The sequence below is a fragment of the Solanum verrucosum genome, unplaced genomic scaffold (assembly GCF_900185275.1).
Source record: "Solanum verrucosum unplaced genomic scaffold, falcon-dt-bn FXZP01000012.1, whole genome shotgun sequence".
In the NCBI taxonomy this organism is placed as follows: domain Eukaryota; kingdom Viridiplantae; phylum Streptophyta; class Magnoliopsida; order Solanales; family Solanaceae; genus Solanum; species Solanum verrucosum.
Window position 1 is genome coordinate 4,075,167 of NW_026020063.1, and position 24,103 is coordinate 4,099,269.

The following is a 24,103-nucleotide window of genomic DNA, read 5'->3' on the forward strand; positions in this document are numbered from 1 at the left end:
TTATGCCAAGCTTTACATTAATGAGATTGTGAGGTTGCATGGAGTTCATTTGTCTATTATCTCAGATAGAGGTCCTCAGTTTACCTCTAATTTCTAGAAGTCAATTCAGAAAGGTCGTGGTACTCAGGTTAACCTTAGCACAACATTTCATCCACAGATAGATGGGCATGTAGAGCGTACCATTTAGACCTTAGAGGACATGTTGAGAGCTTATGTGATCGACTTCAAGGGTAGTTGGGATGACCACCTTCCTCTTATAGAGTTCGCCTACAACAATAGCTACCATTCCAGCATTCAGATGGCCCCTTATGAGGCATTGTATGGGCGTAGATGTAGATCTCCTTTTGGCTGGTTTGAAGTAGGTGAAGCAGCATTGATAGGGCCAGATTCAGTTCTCTATGCTATGGAGAAAGTGCAACTCATCAAAGATAGACTTAAGACAGCCCAGAGTCGCCAGAAGTCTTATGCAGATGTGAGAAAAAAGGAATTAGAGTTCCAAGTTGATGATTGGGTTTTTCTGAAAGTGTCACCTATGAAAGGGGTGATGAGATTTGGCAAGAAAGGGAAGCTCAGTCCTAGATATGTAGGCCCTTACAAGATCTTGAAAAGGATTAGGAAAGTGGCTTACAAGTTAGAGTTGCCAGCAGATTTAGCAGAAGTGCATCCAGTCTTTCACATCTCACTTTTGAAGAAGTGTGTGGGGGATCCAGCATCTGTGGTTCCATTAGAGAGCGTGGCGGTGAAAGATAGCTTTTCTTATGAGGATGTACCAGTAGAGATTCTTGATCGTCAAGTTAGAAGATTGAGAAACAAGGAAGTCGCTTCAGTCAAGGTTTTGTGGAGGAGTCAGTCCGTAGAGAGAGCTACTTGGGAAGCAGAAGCCGCCATGAAGTCCAAGTATCCTCACCTCTTTCCTTCCGATCCAACTCCAGCTTGAGGTAATAGTTCCTCTTTAGTTTTTTAATAGTTCAGGCATCAGCTCAGTCTTAGAATTATTTTCCTTCAGTTGTACTTGCATTTTCAGCGTATTTGCATGTGGTTGGAACTCAGTTCAGTTAGAAATTCAGTCTTAGTGTTTAATGGTAGGGATTGCAGCCCTCTCCCTCCATTTTCAGCTAGTTTAGTCTTCATTCGAGGACGAATGTTTCCAAGGGGGAGATAATGTAACACCCCATGAAGGAAAAATTTGCAGAATTTTCAGATTTGGCAGGTGCCCAATTCGCATCAGGATTTGGACAGCTTTTAAGTCAAGTGTGTTTTTGTCTTTTCCCACTCTTCTTTTAATTCCTAAATTAAAAGGGTTTTAGTTAGTCATTTAAAATCCTAGAAACCTAACTAGAACTTACCTAAGTCATTTAATTAACTAAATTAAAAGAAAAGAAGAGAGTAGAGAGAGGGGCGGCCGAAACCCTAGCTAAACCCTCGCCGCCGCCGAAAAGCGCTAGAAAGTCACTGGAAAAGTCAAGTCAAGCCCTAGTTGATAGTTTTTCGTGGAGATTTCGTCACTAGGTATGTTGGGTTTCATTAATGGGTCCCTTTCGCCCATTAGATCCCTAGAATTCAGACGATTCTTGATTCCATGCTATGAACGAAATTAGGGTTCTTGAACGTTTCTTGATTTTGGGTTTTAAATGTTAGAATGATCCAAATATTGATTGTTTTTCAATGATTATGAATAAACCCTGGTAATTTCTAAACTTACAGCCGATTTTCATGAAGAGATTATTTTAAAAATGTTCCGATTTAGAAATCATGTTTTTAACTATATGTTCTAACGTCCAAACAACATGTCACGTTTTAGCTATGTTTTAATGTTCCAAATCAGCATGTCCCGTCTTCTTCAGATTATCTTATGAATGCTAGAACCCTAGCTATGTATTTCTTTAGTTCTTGAATACATGTGTTAGGTCAGACTTTATCAGAAATCAGTTATACATGCCTCAATATTATGCATCAATGTTAGTTTAAATTGTTGCGTTCAGTTTGCATGTCTAGTTTTGAGCTATCCAGAACAATTACAGAAAATCAGTCATAATCAATTTACTACTAAATTCATTGGGACTAGCATAATACCGAGTTGTATTGGGGTTTAGCGTACACAAATAGTCCCAGAACTACTAGCCAAGTAGGTTGTAAGTCCCTTCCAAGGGCAATAGATTAGTGATCACACCAGCATGCCTTTATACCTCTGGCAGGGCATATTGGGTCCTCTCGATGGGGCATATACATCGGACTCCACATTTAGCTCGTGTGGTTTTATTATCGGTGATTAGTAGCTCCCACAAATCAGTGAGACTCCATTTACATTGACCATGTTTAGTATTCAATTTCAGCATGTCATAGTTGGTCATTGCATACAGATCAGTCATGTTTAGTATTTTTCGGCATTCTATCATATCCATATATATGTCATTGCTTTTTGCTTGGTCAGTTATATATGTATTTCAGCGATACTCCATCCTCATTCTCAGTACCTTTCAGTACTGACGCATATTTTGCGCTACATCTTCTTGTGATGTAGGTTCAGACTCTCAGCATCCAGATTGCACTTAGATCATTTTTCGATTTTCAGCTAAGCAGATTAGTAGTGGTGAGTCCTCATCCTTAGAGGACCAGAGACATGATATCCTTACTGCTTTCAGTTTTTAGTTTCAGTTTTGCTAGATCTAGTTGGGGCATGTACCAACATTTCTAGTCAGTTTAGAGGCTTACTTTTAGACATAGTTAGTTTCAGCCTAGTATGAGTTAAATATCTTTTGTATTAAACTCTCTCAATTATAGTATATGGGTATTCCCCATCTTTTATTTATTTATGATTTTAGCTTCCGCATCAGTTATTTTTATTCATGTTAATTATAGTATGCTCAGATTATGCCAGCATGGTTAGCTTGGGATCACTTGTGGTCCTAGGTCCCATGTCCGCGTCTCGGGGGTAGCTCAGAGAGTGACATAAATACTACATTTCAAGATCTACAAAGTTCAAACTTAACTAATTTATAAACACCAATTAGGTTTAAGATTTCAAATAATTAATTCTATTCCTAATTAAGTTTTAGTTATTATAAATTAAGTTCAAAGGTCTAATTAAGTTCAAATATATTAAGGTCAATGGAATTTTAAGTACTTCAAAGATCAAATTAAGTTCAATTATTAACTTCGAATTAAACTCAACAAGATTTTAACTTCATATTCTTAATTAAGTTCAAGTTATTGTAAATTAAGTTCAAAGTTCAAATTAAATTCAAATATATACCAAGGTCAATAAGATTTCAAGTAATTCAAATTTCAAATTAGGATCAAAGTTTTAATTAAGTTCAAATTAAGTTCAAGCTTAATTAAATAGTTCATAAAGATTACATTTTATCAGGATTTCTAAAGTTCAACCTTATAATTAGTTCATAAATTCTACAAATCAAAATTTCTACAGTTCACAACCTAAAGTTCTAAAATCCTACAACAATTCAAGATTTCTAAAGTTCACACCTTAAAGTTCTAAAATTCAACAATAATTCAAGATTTCTAAAGTTCACAACTTAAAGTTCTAAAATCCTACAATAATTGAAGATTTCTAAAGTACACAACATAAAGTTCTAAAATCCTAAAAAAAATCAAATTCTCTAAAGTTCACAACTTAAAGTTCTAAACACCTACAAAAATTCAAGTTCTCTAGATTCACAACTTAAAGTTCTAAAATTATACAATAATTCAAGATTTCTAACGCTCACAACCTAAAGTTCTGAAATCCCACAAAAATTCAAGTTCTCTTAAAGTTCACAACTTAAAGTTCCAAAATCCTACAATAATTTAAGATTTCTAATGTTCACAACCTCGAGTTCTAAAATCCTACAATAATTTAAGATTTCTAAAGTTCACAACCTAAAGTTCTAAATTCCTTCAATAATTTAAGATTTCTACCGTTCACAACCTAAAGTTCTAAAATCCTACAATAATTTAAGATTTCTAAAGTTCACAACTTAAAGTTCTAAAATCCTACAATAATTCAAAATTTCTAAAATTCACAACTTTAAGTTCTAAAATCCTACAATAATTATATTCAAGAATTCTAAAGTTCTAAAATCCACAATAATTTAAGTTCTCTAAAGTTCACAACTTAAAGTTTTAAAATCCTACAATAATTCAAGATTTCTAATGTTCACAACCTAAAGTTCTAAAATCCTACAAAAAATCAAGTTCATGTCTAATTTCTAAAATTAGTTCTATTTAAACTTCAAATTCAAGAATTTCTAAGTTCAAGAATTCAACTAACCAAATCTCAACTTTCATATACTATCCAATATTTTTCTAACTTTAAAGTAATCTAACTTTCATGTAAAATCTAATATTTCTAACTTCAACTTTCAAACTTACTAAATTCAAGAATTTCTAAGTTGGAAAATTCAACTAATCTAATTTTAACTTTCATATACTAGCCAATATTTTTCTAATTCAAAGTAATCTAACTTACATATACAACTCAATGTTTTTCTAACTTCAACCGTCAAACATACTAAATTAAAGAATTTCAAAGTTGAAAAATGCAACTAATCTAACTTCTAACTTCTAATGATTTGTTAGATCTAACTTCTAATGATTTGTTAGATCTAACTTCTAATACTCAATTCACAATCATATTTTTTTTTAAAAAAAATTAGAAGAAAACCCTATAATCAAAAATCTCCAATTCTCTCCCTAACTAACAATAATTGAATATACAAATTAACAATTGAATAACACAATTCAACAAACCAAAACAATATACTAATTTATAACAAATCAAATATTACTAGAATTGAAAAAAAAAAAACTAAAATTAAACCCTAACCTTAACAAGCTAGGAAAAAGGGGCAGTGGGGACGATGGGTGGCGGCGCCTGGCGGGGCAAGGCGGAGACAGGACTAGTGCTAAGGGAGAGAAGAGCGACGGCGAATTGGCGTGGCGTGGGGCGGCGGCAGCGCAACGATTTGGTTTTAGTGAGAGGGGAGAGAAGAGAGAGAAAGAGAAATGGGAAAATGGTGGGGAAAACCCGCTTTTGGTTCAATATAATTTTAAAAAAGCGACGGACAACTTCTCTTTATCCGTCGCTTTTAAATAAATATTTGACCAAAATTTTGACCAAAAAGCGACAAACTAAGAGACGCTGTCCGTCGCTTTTTAAAAATGTTTGACTAGATTTTTTGACCAAAAAGCTAAGCGACGGACTAAGAAATGTCGTCCGTCGCTTTTTTAAAATGTTTGAGTAGATATTTAGACAAAAAAGTGACGTTCTAAGAGATGTCGTCTGCCACTTTTTAAAAAAACTAATTAATAAAATAAAATAAATAAAAAATGACGGACATCGTGTTTATTGTTTAAGTTATAAATAATTATTTTTAATAAAAAGCGACGAACGGCGTCTCTATATATATTAAATAAATAATAATATTATATATATATATATATATATATATATATATTATAGATGCCGTCCGTCTCTTTTTGTAAAATAATTATTTTAAAAAAAAGCGACGAACAGCGTGGCAAATGGTGTTGCTTTTTGGAGCGATACCGTCCGTCGTTTTTTAGCATTTTTTTAGTAGTGACCCTAAGTCTTTGCGGTACTTGAGTGTGTACTAAGTAATTATCACCATATATAGGTCTCGGGTAGTCTATCTTCATCAGTTCTCAAGTCCTTAATTAGCTTGAAATCATGTCAAAAATCCATGTTCTTAGTTCTTTTTCCGAGTAAGTTTAAAATACAAGCGAGTTCTAATATAGGCCTTCCATAAGAATCCATACCTAGAAATGGTAATTCTGATTGGAGATCACAAGAGCTAGGTTCAAAGAGATCAAACAAAGTTGAGATTGATGGTTCAATATTTTCAAAAACTCAACCCATTCTCACGATAAAGACATGTTCAGGAAACATGGATAAAGCTTAAGGTTTGAAGATTTTTAATGATTTCTATGTTTGGTAAACATGACCAAATAGTTTGTCCAAGGGATTAAAAAGTTCTAGAAAACACATATATGAGTGTGACGTGTAAGTCGGTTCAAGGAGAATCCAATGTTACTTCCCTTTAGGATTCCATAAAACTAATCATACACCAAGAAACACCGTCTAGAGATCCTAACAAGACAATTTTATCATTGTTACTCCCCTTTAGGATTCCACAACCCTAGATACAGAATTAGTTACCCATAGATATTGCAGAAGAATAATTAAAAGGTAAGAATACATGCTTATGTAATGAGAAGCAATCACCAGAAGATTGAATTCAATAGTCAAGAAATGATTCACAATTTTGTAGCGAAAGCTGAATTAGCTTCTCTAGAGTAACGCCTTAAAACTTCAAAACTATAAACTCAAAAATAATATCCTTAAATAGGTATTTATAGTTTCTAAAATTAAAATACATAAATCAAACCAAAACTGAAACTCATGCACATGTCGCGGTGTCTCTTGTGAAGGTGGGATCACATCTACTCTGCCACATCATGGAGCCCAACGTGTCTGAGTTGTGATGATAGCTAAGTGGGATGTGTTATAACATCTGGAGTTATTAGAACCACATCAATGCACCATAAAAGAAGCTTCACTTGCACCTATTCTACCTTCGTGCTGTGATCAATGAATTTTGTGATGCGGAATTACATGTCGACTTGCGACTTCATCACAACATTTGCACCCGTAACAATTCTAGCAACTTTCTATTTTGAACACTCCCACTTTTGCTTTGACACATTTTCAACTAGTTTTGACCCGATCCTCTAAAATCATGATGACTTCTTGTTTTGGGATAAAACATCGTAAAGGCACTATTTTTTCAAAGATGAAAAGTGTAAGCTTAAGGACTAAATAAGTAGGTAGATCACCGACTTATCAAAAACCCCAAAACATAAATAGTTTCTTGTCCTCAACCAATTCACAACTTTACCACCATACAAACACAAACTTTATTCTAAGAACAAGTAATGACTTGACTGATACTAATGTTAAACCATAGAAGTCACAATATATGTCACGATAACTTCCAAGCCAGCATATTTATCATACAATACTATATCTTATTTCTTGACCACTAATCGACATAGACAATCACTCCTGCTCAGTTTAATATGCCAACTCATGAAAAGAGCATTCACCACTCATATACCATAAACCAAACACTTGGAGATTTAAGATCAGAATGGAATGTTACTCTTAGAAAGATGTTCACATGCACACATGGAGTACCATAGGCTTGCCTATAATGCAGTTCTCGACTAATGTAGACACACTTAGTTCACTAGGACTTGTGGGTTAATTTGGGTAATGGTTTTTGATTTAGGAATGGATACACGTTGGTAAACGACTAGATTCCTCTGAACGCCGCCTCTTACAACATTTATGATCTCTTCCACACTCTATGTTCTTCCTTTACAACACTTTTCTAGTCTTATCATTTATATCCACAACTATTCATTCTTACAAGTTTTAGATTGTAGGGTCAAGGGCCTTTTCAGCACTTTTAGAACTTGGGGATAAATACAAGTTTATAAAAGTACAATAAAGGCCCTTTTTATACTTTATTAAATGTTTCCCTTTTTTTAAAATTCATTTAATTATTCAACAAATTTTCTCTCTCTTCTTCCCTATTTTTTTGAGTATCTCAAATAGTTGAAATATTTTTTTCTCCGATTCTCTTCCCTAAGTAGAAACATTCATCCTCTTGTGCTTAGGTAAGTTCATTTTTCTTTTCCGAAAAGTTTTAGCTCCATTTTACTATTTTTTTTATTGCATTTTGGTTTAGTGGATTTTGAATTTTTACGAAAATTTGATTGTTCTTGATTAAATTTGTCAAAAATTGATCTGTGTTGAGTTCATGTTCTTGATTCCGCATCTTTAATTGTGTTTTGCTTTGGATAATGGTTAGAAATTTTTTGAACTTTTATGTTTATATTGTCTATCGATTTTAATTTTTTTTCCTGCGTTTTAGTCGACGTTAATGGTGTTCTGGTTGATGTCTTTTGCATTCTTCCTTTCTAGAATTTCTGCAACTTGTTTTGCATGTTTAATAGAGTACTTTTCTGTTTCAGTTAATAGACTAGTGGTCGATAGATTGATCACTACAAATTTGTTTTCGCTTATAGATTGTAAAGTATGGCTAAAGATAGAAAATCATTAAAGAATATGTTTCTACTGCTTGAAGCACTAAGAAACATAAAGTCGAAGAAGTTGATCACTTTAGATTATTTTTTTTGTAAGAGTAAGGATGGCGGTTTATCGTAATCATTTTAGAAAAAATCTAATTGATCAAAAGCTTTATGTTGATTCCAAGAAAATGTGTTTTGAACACTTGAGACATTTGTCGAAGCATTTTAAATTCAATAAATAAATTATATGTTATATATTGTTGCGATGTGCTAAGAATAAAAAAGAAGTTACATGATGTCTAGATCTATGTGAATGATAAGCCAACTTGTTTCAACTTAAAGAAATTTGCTTTTGATTATAAGGTTGAATTGTTAGCATACCCCATGAATAAAAAACAAGCAAAGTCCTTCAATACTGTGGAATTATTTAATTCAAGGTGAGCAAGAACAAGAAAATCACTATTGAAAGGTTGATAAGCTTGATCAAATGTAACCAATTAAGAAAGGAGCAAAAGTTGAAGTGTGTTTTAGTTTGGTTTGTGCACTCGGTGCTGCTGCCAAGAAATTCGTCGAAGAAAGTGGATTCAAACCAAATCAAAATAGTGGTTGGTTTAAATTTCTTCGAGAATTATCCATTTGGAAAAAGTCGTTTGAGCTAGCATCTTTGATTGTTATCTTCAATTTATGTGCACTGATCTTATATAATTATATGACTTGTTTAAACTCACTTAATTGTATAAATTTCAATAATTTATTTGTTTATTCATTAATTGTCCGCTTTTTAAAATTCTACTAGTTATGGTCTATAAATATGTATCTTAATCTAGTAAGTTTATAATGGACGAAGGTCATAGGATAGACTTGACTATAAGAAGTTGAGTACGAAACTAAGAAAAATCTAGCATATTCTAAGACCTTCATCCATAATAAACTTACTAGATTATGATACACATGTATAGACTGTAAGTAGTAGAATTTTAAAAAGAGAATGGTTAATTAATAAAAAATTAATTTATTAAATTTTACACAACGAAATGAGTTTAAACAAGTCATATGATCATATAAGAGTCCGCATAAATTGCGTATAGTAATCAAAGATTTATGAGAATGAATCGTGGTTGAACAAATGAAATCCTCATAACATACTTGTGTTTGATCAACATTACTGTGAGAATGTTGATTGTCTAACCACTACTCATCCTTACACACCTCTAATCATCGTCTCCAATGTATGTGAACTCTGATATGATCTTATGACTTGTTTAAGCTTATTTAGTTGTGTAAATTTCAATAATTTATTTTTAATTAATTAAATATTTTCTTTTTTGATAATAATGATCTCAGTCAATCGTAGACCCCGTAGATCATTTAATTTTTTTAGTATAAATTCATCTAATCATATAGAAACTTTCAATACATTATGTAGTAAATAATACATAAATCAAATAGGCAATATGCATAATATATGCTATATTTTAGTTTATTAATTATAGAAAGGGAATAAAGTCGAAAAAACTAGCATGCCACTAATTATACCAAACTGCAGAGTCTCAAATTACATACATTACCGTGAGTAACAAAAACAAAGTGGGACAAGTCTATCAAGGATTTATTGTTATTACCTATGGTTCTCTTGTGTCCGGAACTATTACACAGTGAATACTTATTCCTTCTCTTGATCTTGAAAGTCTCACCGACATCCTTAACACATTTTCTTTTATTTCTTTCGAACTTGGTATCGACAAAGGTGAAAGAATATTCACATCTAGTAATTCATGTAGCATACACTATTCAAACTCAACAAGAATAACATTATTAGTTAATTTTGAGTACACAATAAAGTAGACGTCGACTTTATGCATAGGTGAATAGTACTCATAGATGCTCAAACCATAATGGAATTCTTTGAAAATAAATTCTCTGAATTTCTTTAGTGTCTGGACCATTTCCGTTTCGATACAAATTTCACATAATGCGACATAAGGACTTTGATTGAGATTTCTTTATGGTTGTGCGTGGCATGTTTGACGCTGCAGGTGGGATTACCAACATATTTATAGATGAAAATATGATCGAGCATTAATACTTCTCCACCCGCAGCATCCAGACACAATCAGGGGATACATATTTCACCTTGAACCATTTACTACAATTTTTCAACGTAGCATAATCAAAAGAATTCCTCGTCAACGCTTGGTCTGCCAATATTTTCAATTCATTCCTGCTGTTAAATGTTTGTTCTATTTGAAAATTAGTTTCAGGTTGTATTTTTTCACTTTCATTCATTAGATAGCTAATCACAATTTTTTTTGGATCGCAATCTAATTTCTCTTATCTTAATTACGATTCGAAGCATGTCGTGTATGAACCACTCCGACAAAATGTGATGGCCACTGTCACATGATTCTAAAATCCAACATTTAGGAGTCTCCTCCCACACACACCCATATAATAACCATTAATAACAATTATTGAAACTACTGTCATTATAGATCACAATGATCGATACTAGATTACGGTGTCAGTCTATAACTAGGCGAGGATTGGTAAGAAAACCTCCAAACAAAAACGTCAATAAATAAAATCGAATGTAATAGATACTCTGCTAGCTCTGAAATGAAGAAATGTATCACTAGGGCTTTTAAACTATGGATTTTATCTACTAATGGGGTATTTATTGAGTGTTTTGCAAGCATTTCAAGCTAGTAAAAATGGTGGAAAAATATTTATTACTATTTTTTTTTTAAAAATGGAATAACAATGGAGGTAATGAGCAAGAATGGAGAATTACAGTTGTGACTCGCCGGAAATATCGTAGGAATCGGAAAAAGTAGGTGAAAACAGCTGAAAATGGAAGCTTTTTTTGGGCTTGAATAATATTTTCTTTTTATTTTTTATTTTTTAAAATCTAAAATTAAATGGTGGGAAAAATTAAAAAATTATTGAAAGAGGTGGGGGAACTAATGTGTAATATTAAAAACTTTGGAGTTGGTCTTGTATATTTTGAAAGAATAATTGATGATGTCATTTATAGTGTCTATATAGCTAATTTTTCAAGACTTGTGTCTAAATGTTCAAATAAGTTTTGAGAGTGGCTATTTTGCCAACTCTCCCAACAAACCATCACATTATTCACACAAACTATCCTCCCCCCCCCCCACCCCAAAAAAAAAATTTGCTCAAGACCTGTGTTCTTGTGTTTGCGTTTTCAACCTATTCACCGTCAATCGTAGGTGTTTATTAATCATCAAATATTTGGATGCTTTGAGTTGACATTACCTACTTTTGCTTTTGGATTAGCTATTGTGTCACTAGGAATAGTGCCTTTTAGCCTTTGATTTATTTTGACCCACATTCGGCTTTGTTGAGTACCCTTTTGGTAGGAGGTATTAATCAAAATAGTGCATGGATTAAAATTTAGTCCAACAAAAACATTATTTGGTTACTTTATTTAACCTAATCCATAGAATAGTTATTCTTCATACAAGGTCTTATTTTAACCCTAGAAAAGGGACGGATAACTAATCCAAGGTTTAACAATCCTTGGATAAGACCCCTAAATGACTAAACTATCCCCAAATATTTTTTCTTAAATTTCTTATGTAATTTAATGCTCTTTTTTATTTATATTAGAATAGTTATAAATATTCTTTTAAATTCTCCAAATTAGTTCCATGTAATTTGATAGTTTCATAAACTAATATTTTTCTTCTCCATATTTGATTTGCTATATTGAGTTGATTTTTTTTCGATATTTTTGTAAGTAGTTCGTCGATTGACCACATGAACTATTTGTTTTCTTTTTTAAATAAGTTTCGTCTATTTGAACAATTTAAGTAGCCTTAAATCTATGTTAAGTTTAAGGTAGATTTGACCAACAAAAAATTAGTAAATATACCGTGCTATCAATGATAGTGGCACACATCACACCTCAAAATTAATAATATTTTTTTTTATATATTTTAGTATTTAACTTGACTAGTTAAATGAAATAGAAAATCTCATAATAACCCATGGGTATAATAGGAAAGAAGTTTTTTTCTAGAGTCTTAAACCAACATAAAATTAGGTGGGAAGCAATGAACCAAACGCTTGATAAAAATCAATCACTGCATTACTAATCCATGCGTTAGTAATCCCTGCGTTATGCATCTTTGTAAGTCTAATAAGGGTTCCCCACTTTTCCCATGGTAGTGGTAACGTTCAAAACGTTTCTCCAATAAAGGAGGTGGCTATGGTCGTTTGTAAAACAATTATCCAACTATGAGTCAAATTTAAATTCCATGTGGATGGGAGGTAGGATTTATCAAAAAAAAAATCTCAAATCACAAGATCATTCATATTGTATCAACAATAAATAGAAATACGGGGTTTGTTATCGATTTCAAATTTCAAGAGCAAAACGTAACATAAATGTTATTTTCACATGATTGGAGAGACTAGGGGTGTACATTTGATAGGGTGTTGATTTGATAAGTATTGACTAGGGGTGTGTATGTGAAATAGTGATTTGCCGAGATGGAAGGGCGAACAAGTTGACCATCATTGAAGGTGACAGGAAATGGATGAAAAATAAAGGTTGGAAAGGCGAATTAAGGTGGTAATCGGTGATCCGCCGAATATGAAAGGCAGACTCGAACGGGTTCACCAAATGAGTTTCAAACACCTTAAGCAAATGAAAGGTGAGCTGACGAACACACTGTAACACCCCAGAAAAAAAAATCGAAATAAGACTCGAACCGTTCTTCATAGTGAGTGAGATTTAACCAAGGAATTAAAAATTTCTTAATTGTTAAGGTCACTAAATATAGCATCTTGAGTTCCAAAAAGAATTAAATTGGAAATAGCAAAATCTGAAATTTTGCAAGTTAAGCCAAGTATAAGTTTTGAGTTGACTTCAAATGACCATAACTCCTAGCTCAGGATGAGTTAGGTGTGCTACCAGATACCATAGGAAAGATCTTTGAATTAACTTTCCAACCACCGAGTTTGCTAAGTTTCAAGTTCAGATGAGTGAGATATAACCTTTTGAAGTTAGGATGTCCAATTAAGGAAAGTTATCCGAAATTAGTGAGGGGTATTTTGGTCTTTTCCTTACCCAATCAGGTTTAATTCATTTTTAGTAAGGTTTTAAGGATCTAATCCTATTAGGTTCAGCTTTATAATCCTAGTTTACACCTAGGGTTTTAGTTGAGAGTTCAAGAAGAGAAAAGAAGAAGAGAAAGGAGGAGAAAAGAGGAGAAAAGAGGAGATGAGCAAAGCGTTCATCGAGAGTCTTGCGTTTTGTTGCGGATTTTCTCCATGGGTTTAATCCCTAAGAGGTATGTAAGCTTCCATAGTGTTGGGTTAGTTCACCCACACGCCAATCATGTTATTTTCAGAGAAATTTCATTCTTGAAGTTGAAAGATTAGAGTTCTTGATAGGTGTTCTTGAAGTTCTTTCTAAATCTTGTTGTGTTGGGTTTTTGATGATTTCTTGAGATCAAAGTGAGTGTTTTAAGGACTGTATTAAGTAGATTAGAGTGTACTTATGTTAATTAATTGATTCTAAGTGATTGGGGAATAAACTGTTCGATTCTAGGCGAGTTAGGGTGAGAAAACGAGCAAGGAAAATTCATCATTTTTCTGGGTTGGGGCCTGGCGCAATGCGCCTGCCAGAGCGCCCCAAACCCTCCTTTGAAGTTTAGGGGCTGGCGCCCCACGCCACCCATAGCGCCAGGTTCGCCTGCCTCATCCAGTTTGTCATCGGTTGCCCTGTTTGAGTTCGTTTAAAGTGCACCCTCACTCCTTTTCGATTCTAACTACTCTAAGTTACTTCTAAACACCTAAAATCATTCCTAACATGATAAAAAAACCTTGAATTCATAATTCAAATTCAAGGTAGAGTTGAGAGTTAAGTTTTGAGAATTCTTTCGAACATTCTAAGAAAGTCCCTTTGAGTCTTTTTGTGGAGTCTTCTACAACTTCTAGTAACTTGTTTCAAGACTCGAGCAAGTGAGTGTGAGGATGAGGAGAATGTACTCATGAGTCTACTTTGTCATCATGAGATCTTTCATATCGTGAACCATAACTCTTGAATTCATAATTCTCATTCAAGAGAGTGTTAAAAGTAGAGTTCAAGAAAGTCATTGAGTTCAATTGTGAATCCTTTGAGATCAACCATCGATTTGAACTAAGTCTTAAGGTAGTAAGTAAGATAATGAGAAGTGTCGTATACATGAGTTCCATGTAGTTTGTAGACCTTCGAGTCAAGTCGTTCATGCCCATAAATTCCGAATGAACTTCATAAGTTGAGTATCTATGAGAGGAGTAATATCTCCATGTCCTAAGTCTTAAGTATTGAGTTTATAACCCATCTTATATTACAATCCTAATCATGGGACTATTACCTATTACCCATGAAGTCCATGAGTTGAGTTGTTCATGCCCATAATTTCGCATGAACATTATAAGTCGAACAATCTTGAGATGAGAAGTATCTTTGAGTCCTTGAGTTGAGTAGTTCATGCTTATAAATTCCGCATGAACCCTCTGAGTTGAGCATTCTTGAAGTGAGTAGTATTATTGAAGTTCTTGAGTTCCAAGTATTTGAGTTCTATCTATGGTTATTGAAAATCTTGCATTGAGTCGTTCACGTCCATAATTCGGCATGAACCTCACTTTAAGAAGTCTTTTACAAATGTTTTAACTTTGTTTTAAGACTAAAAGTTTCAAGTTAAGAAAAGAGTAAAGAGTTGAGTCCATTTCTCAAAAAGCTATAAGGGAACTAAGTATTTCCAAAGAGTTTATAAATGTTTTCACATTTGAGCAAGAAAAGGGAACATTGATTCCAAGAGAGCTTTTAAGCTAAATTTTGAGTAATTATCTCAATTCAAAGAAAGAGTTTTGTTTTTACAAACATATGAGCTAAGTATATTTTGGGAGTAGTATTGAGCACCGATATGGGGATGCGAGTTCATATTAACTCAAGTCTCCATAAACCATGTAGCCATCATGGGTAGTAAAGGATCATACTTTTTAGATGACTCCTTAAGATGCTTTTAGCATAGACTAGTGGATCCACTAAGTTAAGCGTTCTATATGACGGCAAAGTATAGGACAGTTCTGGCAGCGTGGGCAAGACGTTATATCACCACTTAGGCTCATAATGGTGGTTGTCGGTTAGAGAAACTCCCACAGAAACTATATTACTTTATTATATAAGTAAAGTTGAGTTTGTTATTGCATTTTCTTTAACGAACTAAGTTGTTATTACTGTTTTATAAAGCTTTCCATTTATTGCATGTGTATTGTTGCTTTATATTGAGTTGAGTACCTAGAGTCGAACATCATATGTTTGAGTTGAGTATCTAATCTCTGAGTAGAGTATCTTATCCTTGAGTACTTCTGAGTTGAGTAAGTTTGAGTAGTTTTGAATATCCTTGAGTATTTCTTGAGAAGAGGTAAGTATGTTTCCTTTTTATCGAGTTTCAAGATTATGTTATGCTTTAAAATTCCCCTTACATGCTCGTACATTCCACGTACTGAGCCATTTGGCCTGCATCTTCTCATGATGTAGACACAGGTATTCAGGATCATCAATAGGAGCTTCGTTGATACATCCGAGAGTTCGAGTTAGCTATGGTGAGCCTTCTTGCTTCCGAAGGATTTCATTTACCTTTCAGTTTAGTCAGGATGTCGTGGGTCTTGTCCCGACTTCCATCTTTATCAGTTAGAGGCTTCATAGATAGTTAGTATAGTTGAGAAGTCTGTATCATTTATTTTATTAAATGTTTTAAAGACATAAGTTATCTATTTTATGGCGAATTGAATATTATTTTTATATTCAGAGTTTTCATTTGAGTTAAAGTTTTGTATTTCAGTTTCATGAATTTTTATTCAATTTTTAAGATTTGTATGCTTGAATCAGTTTTCCGCTTGTAGTTAGCTAGGATGAGGGATCGCTTGGGGACCAGCAATGGTTCTTGAGTGCCGGCAACGTCCAGGGTGTAGGCTCGGGTCGTGACACACACGCGATCCACTGATCGTGTTAGATGAGACTAACTAATATCTCATAAAATTACTAGAAAAGAGATTTTCACATTATTTATTTTTGTCCTTGGAATGTTTTATTTTAAGTTGAATACAATTTCAAGTTTCAAAATTTTATTTTAAGTTGAATACATGTTCAAGTTTGAAAAAGTGGTTGTATGTTAAATTGAACCCAATAGGCACGCTTAATCAGAACCGAAGAATCCTCTCTGTAAGATGTGGGCAGGTGGCGCCTTTCGGACCACTAGTTTTTCCCACAACTTCTGGGGCCTCTCAAACCTTAACCCCAGTTAACAATAGATTTTTGATGCTACCAGCTCATGTAGAGCTGTGGCGTGCACAATTCTGTCAAGAGTATAGAGGTCCAACGAAGTCCCCATTACTGGGCCCATTTATCAACATTCAAACCACTTTTATGCCCCACTTGGTTACAAGCCCACGTTAAATGGCTCGGCATACAATCATGCTACCTTATTTTAATTAAGGCCTAAACTAACTTTATCCTTTGCCGATGTGGGATTAGAGTAATAAGTTGGTGACTTAAGGAAAAGCACACTAAGATATACACCTGCCATTTTTTATTTATTTTAAGATAAATATAATTGTTATGTTCGACAAAAAAAAGTTTATAACAAAAATTCTAGAATCTATTTCATTAATATAGATTTATTTTTTCACCATGGGATCTCTTGTTGATCAACTCATTTTTTTATTTTTATTTTGAGAAAAAAATATAAATGTTATTCATTACATTATACTCTAATTTGTTTGGGATCGAAAATAAATAACTTAAATAGTCATTGAATTTATTGAGTTAAGTGTCAAAAATACACCTAAATTATTCTTTTTTTTTGAGTTTCATACCTAAACTATTAAGAGTGTGAGTTTATACCTAAACTATCACTTATTAGTTTGAGAAACACACATCAGTGGTGTGTGTAATGTACTCATTTTTTGAAAAAAAAACCTTGACACATGGTATTCCACATGGATAAAATATTTCACATTGACAAAACTTAAATAATAAACTATTAATATTAATTAAAAGTTAAAGATTAAAGTATTACTTCCCCAAAAAATTTATTTTTTAAAAAAATAAAAATTTAATTATTTTTATTACCTTACTCCACTACCTACCGCCCTCCCCCTCCCCCCCCCCCCCCCCGACAATCCCCCATTCTTTTATTTTTTATAAAATTTTAAAAAATTAATACTTCACCTCCCCCCCCCCCCCCCACAAACCACCTACTCATTTCAAAAAAATATATGATATTATTCTATTTTGAAAAAAAAATAAAATCACCCCCACCTATTTAACCCTCTGCTTCTATTTATTTGTTTTTTAAAAAAGAATTTCTCGTTTTCTGCTAGATATGTACATATATTTTTTGGAATATTTTTTTTCTGGTGTACCGAATATAACATAAATAAAAATTTATTTAAAAAAAAAGCCTTGCAACGGCAAGTAAGAAATATATTCCTAAAAAGATATGTATATATCTAACACAAAACGAGAAAAAAAATTGGAAGCTGAGGATTAGGTGAAATGGGATATAATTATTTTTAAAAAATAAAATAATATCTAAAAAATTATTATTTGAAGGAGGGAGGTGTGGGGAGGGGGGGGGGGGTACGGTGAGAGGAAGTGATGCAATTGGATAAGAAAAATATTTTACATTTTATGAGATAATAATTCTATAATCTTTAATTTTAACTAATACAAATAATTCATTTAATATTTGTTAATGTAGAATGTTTTGTTCATGTGGAGTATGAAGTGACATTTAAAAAATAAAATAAAGAGAGAGTGTAGTACACACACCATGAAGACAGCGTAATAAAAGAGAGGGGTGCGTTTCTCAAACTAATAAGTGATAGTTTAAGTATGAAATTCACACTCTCAATAGTTTATGTATGAAACTAAAAAAAAAGGGATAGTTTAGATGTGTTTTTGACACTTATCTCTTATAAAAAGTTTCCCACTGACTTAAAGTTACTTAAGTTTATTTTGAATAAAAAAGATTACATAAGTTAAACTAATTTAGGTAGACAGTTTTTTTTTGTGGAATAGGGCTATATAATTACAAGGCAGGAAATCAAACCCTCACCAATAATGTAAAATTTCAGGTAGGCAACCAGAATCATCTGGTTGAAAGAAATGAAAGTATTCATAAGAACATAAAGAACAAAATCTCCATCACACCCACCGCAGGATACAAATTTAACTCTAATGCTTCAGCAATAAGGGCTACTGCATTGAACAACACTATTAAATCTTAATTATTAAAATAAATGATGAATATAAAGAGATAATAAATTATATTGAGCAAGATTATATTACCAGCTTACACAAACAATTTATCTTATTGTAGTGGTTCCTCCTTTTAATTAGGTTGTAACTTTGATATAATTGTCTCTATGGAAATCTAGTTAAGTGGTCTTAAGTGTAAAACTAATTAATTTTAATATACCTCTAAAGTCCTTACAATCAATCAAAAGGATGTCACCCACTACTAAAAAACTATAAAAAAAGCGACAGAAAAAGGTTATGGACTGCATCAATTTTTTTATCAAGAGCAACGAAAATGCGACGGACTGCGTCGCTTATTGTTTTTAATAAAAAAAAAAATTTAATAATGCGACGCCGTCTATCGATTTTTTAATTTTAATTTTTTTAAAGATTTATAAAACGAGACGAAGTCCGTCGCTTTTCTTAATTTTTAATTTTCTTAGAATCTTGAAAAGCAACGGACAATGAGACGCCATCCGTCGCTTTTCTGGAAATAAAATTTTGAAAAATATAGAAAAGCGACGGACTAAATGACCCTGTCCGTCGCTTTTCTGAATTTTTCAAAAAATAAAACCGAGGAAACCGACGAAATAAAGGACCCTGTCCGTCGCTTTTTCTGCACTTTTTTTTACAGCAAAAACTGTAGTTTTTGCTGGCCAACTGCAAATTAAATTAAATTCAATATCAAATCAATTCCGCTCATTCAAGCAAAAACACATAATTAACATGTTACACAAAATATAAACTAACAAGCTTAATTAAACCTTCAAAAATACATAAATCTTAATCTAAAGATTTATAAAGTCTTTCAAAATTCAAAATATAGTACATAAATACTACATATCAAGATCTACAAAGTTCAAACTTAACTAATTTATAAACACCAATTAAGTTTAAGATTTCAAATAATTAATTCTATTCCTAATTAAGTTTAAGTTATTATAAATTAAGTTCATAGTTCTAATTAAGTTCAAATATATTAAGGTCAATGTAATTTTAAGTACTTCAAAGATCAAATTAAATTCAATTATTAAGTTCGAATTAAACTAAACAAGATTTTAAGTTCATATTCTTAATTAAGTTCAAGTTATTATATATTAAGTTCAAAGTTCTAATTAAATTCAAATATATACCAAGGTCAATAAGATTTCAAGTAATTCAAATTTCAAATTAAGTTCAAAGTTTTAATTAACATCAAATTAATTTCAAGCTTAATTAAATAATTCATAAAGATTACATTTTATCAAGATTTCTAAAGTTCAACCTAATAATTAGTTCATAAATTCTACAAATCAAGATTTCTAAAGTTCACAACCTAAAGTTCTAAAATCCTACAATAATTCAAGATTTCTAAAGTTCACACCTTAAAGTTCTAAAATCCTACAATAATTCAAGATTTCTAAAGTTCACAACTTAAAGTTCTAAAATCCTACAATAATTGAAGATTTCTAAAGTTCACAACATAAAGTTCTAAAATCCTATAAAAATTCAAGTTCTCTAGAGTTCACAACTTAAACTTCTAAAATTATACAATAATTCAAGATTTCTAACGCTCACAACCTAAACTTCTAAAATCCCACAAAAATTCAAGTTCTCTTAAAGTTCACAACTTAAAGTTCTAAAATCCAACAATAATTTAAGATTTCTAATGTTCACAACCTAAAGTTTAAAATCCTACAATAGTTTAAGATTCCTAATGTTCTAAAATCCTTCAATAATTTAAGATTTCTACCGTTCACAACCTAAAGTTCTAAAATCCTACAATAATTTAAGATTTCTAAAGTTCACAACTTAAAGTTCTAAAATCCTACAATAATTCAAGATTTCTAAATTTCACAACTTTAACTTCTAAAATCCTACAATAATTCAAGATTTCTAAAGTTCTAAAATCCTACAATAATTTAAGTTCTCTAAAGTTCACAACTTAAAGTTCTAAAATCCTACAATAATTCAAGATTTCTAATGTTCACAACCTAAAGTTCTAAAATCCTACAAAAATTCAAGTTCATGTCTAATTTCTAAAATTAGTTCTATTTAAACTTCAAATTCAAGAATTTCTAAGTTCAAGAATTCAAGTAACCTAATCTCAACTTTCATATACTATCCAATATTTTCTAACTTTAAAGTAATCTAACTTTCATGTACAATCTAATATTTCTAACTTCAACTTTCAAACTTACTAAATTCAAGAATTTCTAAGTTGGAAAATTCAACTAATCTAATTTTAACTTTCATATACTATCCAATATTTTTCTAATTCAAAGTAATCTAACTTTCATATACAATTCAATGTTTTTCTAACTTCAACCGCCAAACATTCTAAATTCAAGAATTTCAAAGTTGAAAAATGCAACTAATCTAACTTCTAACTTCTAATATTCAATTCACAATGATATTTTAAACAAAAAAAAAAATTAGAAGAAAACCCTAAAATCAAAAATCTCCAATTCTCTCCCTAACTAACAATAATCAAATATACAAATTATCAATTGAATAACACAATTCATCAAACCAAAACAATAAACTAATTTATAACAAATCAAATATTACTAGAATTGAAAAAAAAACTAAAATTAAATGCTAACCTTAACAAGTTAAGAAAAAGAGGCAGTGGGGACGATGGGTGGCGGCGCCCGGCGGGGCAAGGCGGCGATGGGACTAGTGCTAAGGGAGGGAAGGGCAACGGCGAAGTGGCGTGGCGTGGGGCGGCGGCGCAATGATTTTGGTTTTAGAGAGAAGGGAGAGAAGAGAGAAGAGAAATGGGAAAATGGAGGGAACACCCACTTTTGTTTCAATATAAATTAAAAAAAGTGACAGACAACATCTCTTTATCCGTTGCTTTTTAAAAAATATTTGACCAAAAAGCGACGGACTAAGAGACGCTGTCCATCGCTTTTTAAAAATGCTTGACTACATATTTTGACCAAAAAGCGACAGACAGAGATGTCGTCCGTCGCTTTTTAAAAATGTTTGACTAGATATTTTGACAAAAAAGTGACGGACTAAGAGATGTTGTCCGTCGCTTTTAAAAAAATAAATTAATAAAATTAAATAAATAAAAAATGACGGACAACGTGGTTATTGTTTAATTTATAAATAATTATTTTTAATATAAATCGACGGATGGCGTCTCTCTATATATATAATAAATAATTATATATATATATATATATATAGCGCAAAAATCCGCGAAAAAAAGTGATGGACTAAGAGATGCCGTCCGTCGCTTTTTGTAAAATAATTTTAAAAATAATTATTTTTAAAAAAAAGCGACGGACAGTGTGGCAAATGGCGTTGCTCTTTGGAGCGACACCGTCCGTCGTTTTTTAGCATTTTTTTAGTAGTGACCCTAAGTCCTTGCGGTACTTGAGTGTGTACTAAGTAATTATCACCATATATTGGTCTCGGGTAGTCTATCTTCATCAGTTCTCAAGTCCTTAATTAGATGGAAATCATGTCAAAAATCCATGTTATTAGTTCTTTCTCCGAGTAAGTTTAAAATACAAGTGAGTTCTAATATAGGCCTTCCATAAGAATCCATACCTAGAAATGGTAACTCTGATTGGAGATCCCAAGAGCTAGGTTCAAAGATATCAAACAAAGTTGAGATTGACGGTTAAATATTTTCAAAAGCTCAACCCATTCTCACGATAAAGACATGTTCAGGAAACATGGATAAAGCTTAAGGTTTGAGGATTTTTAATGATTTCTATGTTTGGTAAACATGACCAAATAGTTTATCTAAGGGATTAAAGTGTTTTAGAAAACACATATATGAGTGTGATGTGTAAGCCGGTTCAAGGAGAAACCAATGTTACTTCCCTTTAGGATTTCATAAAGCGAAAAAACTAATCATACACCAAGAAACACTGTCTAGAGATCCTAAAAAGACAATTCTATCATGGTTACTCCCTTTTAGGATTTCACAACCCTAGCTATAGAATTAGTTACCCATAGATATTGCAGAAGAATAATTAAAAGGTAAGAAAACATGCTTATGTAATGAGAAGCAATCACCAGAAGATTGAATTCAATAGTCAAGAAATGGTTCACAATTTTGTAGCAAAAGCTGAATTAGCTTCGGTAGAGTAACGCCTTAAAACTTCAAAACTATAAACTCAAAAATAATATCCTTAAATAGGTATTTATAGTTTCTAAAATTAAAATACAGAAATCAAACCAAAACTAGGACTCATGCACACGTCGCGATGTCTCATGTGAAGGTGGGATTACATCTACTCTGCCACACCATGGAGCCCAACGTGTCTGAGTTGTGATGATAGCTAAGTGGGATGTGTTATAACATCTGGAGTTAGAACCACATCAGTGCACCACATATGAAGCTTCACCTGCACCTATTCTACCTTCGTGCTGTGATCAATGAGCTTTGTGATGCGGAATCACATGTTGACTTGCGACTTCATCACAGCATCTGCATCAGTAACAATTCTAGCAACTTTTTATTTTGATCACTCCCACTTTTGCTTTGACACATTTTCAATTAGTTTTGACCCGATCCTCTAGAAATCATGATGGCTTGTTCTTTTGGGATAAAACATCGTAAATGCACTCTTTTTTCAAAGACAAAAAGTGTAAGCTTAAGGACAAAATAAGTAGGTAGATCACCGACTTATCAAAAACCCAAAACATAAATAGTTTCTTGTCCTCAACCAATTCACAACTTTACCACCATACAAACACAAACTTTATTCTAAGAACAAGTAATGACTTGACTGACTAATGTTAAACCATAGAAGCCACAATATATGTCACGATAATTTCCAAGCCAGCATATTTATCATACAATACTTTTTCTTATTTCATGACCACAAATCGACATAGACAATCACTCCTGCTCAGTTTTATATTCCAACTCATGAAAAGAGCATTCACCACTCATATACCATAAACCAAACACTTGGAGATTTAAGATCAGAATTGAATGTTACTCTTAGAAAGATGTTCACATGCACACATGGAGTACCATAGGCTTGCCTTTAATGTAGTTCTCGAGTAATGTAACACACTTAGTTCACTAGGAGTTGTGGGTTAATTTGGGTAATGGTTTTTGATTTAGGAATGGATACATGTTGGTAAACGACTAGATTCCTCTAAATGTCGCCTCTTACAACATTTATGATCTCTTCCACATTCTATGTTCTTCCTTTACAACACTTCTCCAGTCTTATCATTTATATGCACAATTGTTCATTCTTACAAGTTTTAGATTGTGGGGTCAAGGGCCTTTTCATCACTTTTAGAACTTGGTTAAAAATACAAGTTTATAAAAATACAATAAAGGCCCTTTTTATATTTTATTAAATGTTTCCTTTTTAAAAAAAATCATTTAATTATTCAACAATTTTTCTCTCTTCTCAACCTGATCTTCTTCCCTATTTTTTTTTAGTATCTGAAATAGTTGAAATGTTTTTTTCTCTGATCTTCTTTCCTAAGTCAAAACATTCATCCTCTTGTGCTCAGGTATGTTCATTTTTCTTTTCCGAACAGTTTTAGCTCCATTTTACTATTTTGTTTATTGCATTTTAGTTTAGTGGACTTTGAATTTTTATGAAAATTTTGATTGTTCTTGATTAAATTTGTCAAAAATTGATCTGTGTTGAGTTCATGTTCTTGATTCCGCATCTTTAATTGCGTTTTGCTTTGAATAAT